This window comes from Apis dorsata, unplaced genomic scaffold (assembly GCF_000469605.1).
Source record: "Apis dorsata unplaced genomic scaffold, Apis dorsata 1.3 scaffold_82, whole genome shotgun sequence".
Classification (NCBI taxonomy): Eukaryota; Metazoa; Arthropoda; class Insecta; order Hymenoptera; family Apidae; genus Apis; species Apis dorsata.
The window spans coordinates 463,828-470,464 of record NW_006263380.1 but is presented as its reverse complement, the minus strand read 5'-3'; the positions used below and the strand labels follow the sequence as shown (position 1 = coordinate 470,464).

The window sequence follows — 6,637 nt, the reverse complement described above, 5'->3', positions numbered from 1 at the left end:
TTTTTTTTTTTTTTTTTTTTTAAACAACTTTTTCACTACGTATCCAACGCGATGGGAATCGATCTGCGTCCGCGCCGCGTCACACGGATCCTTCGAACGTGCAAATTACGTTCTTATGGAGTTTGCGTGGCGATACTTGCACGGCACACACGTTTTCATTGGAAATGGAAATTATAAAATTCAAGCCACGTAATAGTCATCGATCGGTTTCTTCCTTTTCACTTAACCGCTGCACCGCGGTTATTCCTACGCGTAATCCGGTATCCGGCATCCTTTTCATTATTTCGCGGTGAAACATCGTAAATACCTAAAAAGGAATAAACGCGATAGAGTTGGCGCAGTTAACACGCCCAGTTCAGCGAAATAACATGTTTCGAGAATATCGTAAAATTTGACGTATTGTTCGAGGTTAAATTTACATGCAGAAATTATAGCAACACGTATTTCCTATTAATCGTTCTTGTCCTTGATTCAATCAAGTGAGAGGAGAGAGGATGACTTTCCTCGGGATTTACGATCATCCTGCGCGTGACTAGGGACAAACATTTACATGGGCTACACCCAATGTGATCCCGTTTTTCCGACATCGGTAAATCACGGTTTCTTTCGTTTTGTTTCCACTTGCGATCATTTTTGGGAGGGATGCGTGCGTGTATACGTGCTCGTCTCTAGGGGAGAACGAAGGGAGGACGAATAAAGGGAGCGACGCGAGAAGTACTCCTCGAAATAATTGATTGTCCTAGAGGCAATCGCCTCGGATATTTGAGGTTAGTGGAATGAACCGCCCGCTGCGAATCGAATCGTGTCGAGATCATTTTTCGAGAACTGTGCTATCGTAACGATAGCAATATCGAAACAAATTACACGGAACGATTAGTCGAGAAATACTCGGTATACTCGGAAGAATATAAAAAAAAAAAAAGGAAAGAATTTAGATGAAATTTCAGTGATCGAAAGTGAAGCGTTCCTATCGTTCGTAATGGTTGATTTGTTGCGTTAAATTACTTTAACGGTTGTTCCATCGTTAACTCTCGTACGTGATTTTAGCTTGCACCGTTAATTAATCGACGAGAGTGATTAGTTGACAGGCAATGATCGTATTAAAAATCATGGGTCGCGCATTCGCGACTGGTTTACCTGGTACACGCGGCGAGGCTAGATTAATCACACGGAGTTATTAAGCGAGATTGACGAGCAGAGATTTAACGGTAATAATTCGATGTGTGGAAATCATGGTTGGCAAAAAAGAGAAAGAAAGAAAGAAAGAAAGAAAGAAACGTTGCATTACTCAACGCGAAAATTAACCAGTCCTGGTTTACGCCCTTCCTGTTGTGTCCAGAGTCACGATCGCGTAATAAAAAAGTCACGATCGTTTCCTTGACTCGGGTTAACGTGCTCGATGCATGCCAGCTTCTTCGAGCTTTTCATCACTACGGGTGTTTGCTCGAACCATGTTTAATGATTCCTCTGGTAATTGCGTGGGGCCCGTCTTGAACGATAATATTTGTATAACTGGAATTACGCGAGTCGTTAAAATTTAACGGAAGGCGTCTTGCAAACTATTAAGTCTGTGCATAAATAATTTCTCTCGCCATCTTTAGATACAGTTATTAATATTTGACTTTCGGGATGATACGATACGAGCATTTCTCATCGCTCTTTCCTATCATTTATCATTCCCTCCAATAATTAATGGAATCGATGTTTACTCATTTTTGAATATCCAGTGACGTTTGAAAAGGGAGGAGGAGTATGATGAACGATACGAGAGAACCGCCCATCTCATTATCGTTTTATCCTGTCCTATCGTTACATTATCGTATATCGAAATAACCGAAACAGCCTGGTTTTCCTCACAACTCTTTCGTTCCATCGATTCGTTGAAAGCTTTCGTTGTATCGTGAGAATGTCTTTATCGCGCGAAGATGTAATTCGGAATCCATTACGATAGATTGCACGAAATTAAATGAAATCAAGTGCATTAAGTGTATTACACGTGAATCGTTTTGTAATTCTTGTTAAAAATTCTTGTCGAGGGTACGGCTCTCGAAGATTCTTCTTCTTTTTTTTTCTTATCTTCGATTATTAGGCGGAATCATTACGTAATGTCCGATACGTGGCTCGTTACTCCGTGGATGAAAGTACTTAAATCCTCCTCTAATGCTTCGAAAATTTGGCAAAGAGAAAAAAAAGGATCGTTTACGAAGGGGTAGGGGGGTTCGTTTGCGTATACATCGGTTGTACGCTTCCAATTATCGGTGGTAACGCTGTTTTCGGCTCCGGACACTCTTGGTCTCTCTCCACCCCCCTCCCTTTCGTCCACTCTTTTTCCCTCCCTCTTCCGAATTCCTTCTCCCTCCGTTCGGACGAAACGTGTAATCAAAGTTTACTGTCGAAGATGCGTAATGACAGGGTTAAGGTTAGCGCGGAATTAACGATCTGGGAATGCAGGTTTGGGCCAGCGCACAAATTTCGCGGCCTTGCAATTACGTTTCACGTGCCCTTCCGCCATAAAAGCGAACCGACTGACGTAATTCGCGAGCTTTTACTCTCATCTTTTATTCCGTAATCGCAGCCATCGATCTTTATTTTCGGTCGCTCGCTGCATCCACCGCCGATGCAGATTCTCCACCGAGTCGTGTCGAGTCGAGTCGATTACGCCTTCCTCTTGTCATTCTTTTGCTCCTTCACCACCACGTTGCCTCGATTAACATACCGGATCTTGCGCAATCGTGGGACCAGAAAATGCGACGCGATTCCTTTTTCTCTTTTCTTCTTCTTTTCTTTCAAATTACGATGGATCGAATTACGATCGTCGCTGCATCCGCGAAATTCAGTGAATAGTTCACCGATAGCCACAGGATAATGGCTTTTGTTAATCGTGATTGGTCAGAATGGAGCTGGTTCGGTTGGCCGTGGCGAGGCAACGGCTAGACTCCCGGCCAAAGTCCTTTACCTCCTTTTTCTCGACGTGCTGGTTGAATGGGGCTCGCATTAGGTCCTGCGGCCAGGAAGGCCGAGGAGGGTAGGAAAAAAGAAAGCAAAAGGGGCGATCCTTGAGACAAATGGAGGGAACGGGGATGGAGGGAAGAGAGAAAGAGGGGGGGAAAAAAAAAAGAGGAAAACAAGCAGCGGATGTTTCGGCTGGTTGCTTTAAAGTTCAGCCCCATCTCTTCTTTCTCTTTCTCCGAGCTGTGGTATTCCTTTCCATTTCTTTTACTTCGAACCGACCACACACACTTCCTCCTCTCCCTCCTTTGCCCCTCCTTTCTGTCCATTGTTTCCAATACTCCTCGTCGAATCGATTCATCGTCACGAGCCTCGAGATCGAATCGTTCGAGGCATCGATACGAATTCTCTTCCTCCGTCGTCCGCTCGATCGCGTAGGTGTTTCGATGAGTTGGTGGCGCAGGTACACACCTCGATCCTTTTAATCGCGATCCCATACGCTATACACCGGGTGTATACGTTTTGAAAGAAACTCGAGTCGAAGAATGCGTGGTCTCGCGTTCAATAAGCAAGTCTCGTCGCCAGAGTGTCGGCAGGATAGGGGTAAAGGGTGAACTCGAGTTCGAACGGGGAATTGGATTTTCGGGTTTAATCCAGCGGCATCTCCTCGGATCGGTTAACAGGTGCTCCATTATGGGCCGTTTCCAATCCTCGTTCTCGCCTATCCGACCCTGGAGACAATAATTTCCAGTTAAATCTTCCGCTATTATGAAGGGTCAGGTAGCGGCACGTGCTATTCCCGGTGTCGGTAATATGCAGGAAGAGAGAAAGGTGTAATTTTCGGAGTTCGATGATAAATTTAGAACGGCCTTCTACCTGTTAACGTCTCACTTCTCCCGGGATATTCGGAATAACTTATCGGTAAGTGGACCATCATCCTTTCGCGATTTACTTTTTCGTCTGGATTTTATGGATCGAGAAAAACGAAGGTTAGATGGGTGGCTGGAAAAATATAAAACGCGTATTAAATTTATCCATGTCGTGAAAAAAAAAAGGAAATCGTCTCGATCGAAACGTGTAGAAAATATCGTCTATTGGATCGAGAGTGCTTTCTTTTTCCTGCAACTTCGTTAACTCTATTTTCGTTTCTTTCTTTCGTTTCGCTTCCTTTTCCATTCCCGTCCTTTTCCTTCTTCTTCTTCTCCCGTTCAACACATGGAACGTTCCAGAGACTTTTATAGAGTTTACACGGAGATATTCCAGACGCAACTCGTTTTGCTTCCTGTTTCTCCACGATTTCTCGAAAAGGCTCGTCGACCCGACATTTCCTTCGATTAAATCGTCAAACTCGTATACGCATACGAGAAGCGGTCGAGAAGAATTCGCGGCAAATCGAGTTAAGCTCGCGCGCTTAAGCGAGGAAATACGTAATTTAATTTCTAATTACGCAATGATACGATCCGTTGCCTCTCGATACTCTCTTGTTAATTAGCTGGCTCGTGGTTTTGTTAAAAATTCTCGGTATTCGATTGGCGCGGCGAGAAAGTGTGCTCGTAAAGGCCGGCTGTCGGACATTGAAATTCCACGCTTTGTGGAACGAAAGTGCATTCCCCCGGCTCTTTCTTCGCTTTCAGCATTCTTATCGGATCGTTGTTCCGTCACTGGGCGAGGAGGGAATCATCGGCGTGTCTGAATAGCGGGCTGTGTTCGGGGAATTCGATCCCAGCGAGAAAACGGAAGCTTCTTCTCGAGGCGAGGACGAAAAAATAGAAGTGACGCGAGAACGAGATTCCTGGGATCGTTGCCGCTTCCTCGTTTTATCGGGGCCTAGCCGCCAGCATCGGATTCCGTTAACGGTGTCGCCGGTTCTCGATGCGCTTGCCGATTATCCATATGGAAAAATCTTCCATAGCCAAGCGACTATATTTCTTTCGCGATTTCTTCTTCAATTTTATTCCAATTTTCTTGACAATCGTCGTTCGAACAATTGACAATCGTGCTCTTCGATACTTTTGATCTGGAAGAAAAAAAAATATTGTAAAATATTGAAAACAATTTCGACAACACTCGATTTATTAATTCGATCGTGTAAAAGAGGATCCAACGAGGATCTAGAACGACGTTAAATTCCTCTTCTCGTGACCGATGAAAAAACGCGTTCACGCTCGGTGCGCGAAGGAATCCAGTGGCTCAGGTGCGAAACGAGAATTTTGAGAACCACTGTTACCCCGTTACTCGTACAAGAAGACACTTCCTTAGTAGTCTCGGAGCCGAAGTGGAGCCAATTACAAGAGTTGCGCCAAGAGTCTTGTTCCCTCGGAGTCGATCGTCCGGCGAACGAGCTTGCCTCGCCAATTGCTCTCGCCAACGCTTTGACAAATTCTCTCCACGCGGAATTATCTCGTTCGCGATAGATCGAGGAAGAACGGTGAAATCGACGATCGATGCTCTCGATTGTTTCGTAATTAATCGATCGATGCCCGATCGAACGTCCATTACGAGCGTCTCTCTCCACTTATCCATTTCGTTAATTACGATTATTTAATTATCGTCGTGGAAACTTTGGTTTATCGTACGAGCGCGTTAATCCAATTAACTAATTAGAGAATCGTAGGGGTTTACGATCGCTTAACCGCGCCAATTAACGTGCTTACCGTGGTGTAGAAGCGAAGGATGAATAATACCGAATGAAAAGAACGCTCTGGTATCTGGTATCTCGCCAAGTAACAGGTTCCTTGGAACGTTGAGAATGTGCAGGATGTTACACGGTGGATGAATGCGTCAGATACACAGGCGAAAGATACTCGAGGCTATTATAGAGCGAAAGGGAGGAAGGGCTACGTGACCAAAACAATGGACCCCATAGACCGGGCCCTTCTCGTAAGACACAATCGTATTGTTCGACGTTCACCGTGTATCCCCTTATTTTACATCCTATATTCCTCCTTTCTTTCACACTTTCTCAATAGTTTTTTTTTTCTTCTTTCTTCCCTTCCTTCCTTCCTTCCTTCTTTCCTTCTTTCTTCTCACCAGACTCTTTTCTTCCAATATCGCGCACCTTCCTCGACTCCGCTTTCCCCTTTTTTCCTTATTCCGTTTTCTCGTATTCGTGCTCGTGTTCCCCGTCCAATATCGCCTTTATAGAAGCGATATCGGCTACATACGTACATACGTATTTTCCATCGGTCGGCAACTCGCGCCCTTTGAAGTCTCGGAAGCCGTAGATTCGCGTCCAAGTTTCCCGATACGAGACGACGTCTCTCCACCTTTTGCGCTCTATTGTGCCTGTTTGGGGTGCGCCAGCTTCGGCTAAATTACCTTTAGGGGTTTCTCTTCGAGGAACTCGTGTTTCTTAATGGTAGCTTAATTTCGGCCTGTTTGGGGTGCGCTTTTTTTTTTCGTAGAATCGGAGGGTAGATCGCGTTGTATATTATATTTCAAGTATCGAGAGGGGAGGCCACTCGCCACTTGATGAATCCGCGCTTCCCTTCCGAAAATATCGAATCGGATGATTCGATAATAATTCTTACGCGAAATTTTAACGAGATTATATCTTATTCGTATTCGTGGCCTACGAACGGAAACGGAAGGGAGGGGAATCGTTGTAAAAGTCGAGCATACGCGGTAATAAAATCATACGCGTCCCTCTGAAACGTTCAAAGCCAGAGTCTCCGTATGTGAAGCGACA

General features: G+C 44.8%; 2 protein-coding genes across 2 annotated transcripts in view; one reads left to right on the top strand and one right to left on the bottom strand.

Moving 5' to 3' along the window:
* The window catches only part of LOC102672527, a 24,619-nt gene that overhangs the window by 6,521 nt on the left and 11,461 nt on the right, over window positions 1-6,637 (top strand). The window lies entirely within an intron of this gene.
* LOC102672385 overlaps window positions 5,012-6,637 on the bottom strand; it is a 28,875-nt gene continuing 27,249 nt past the window's right edge. Inside the window, exon 4 of the mRNA XM_031508249.1 lies at window positions 5,012-5,960. The gene's annotated coding sequence lies outside the window, so the exon portion shown is untranslated. The remainder of the gene's footprint in view (window positions 5,961-6,637) is intronic.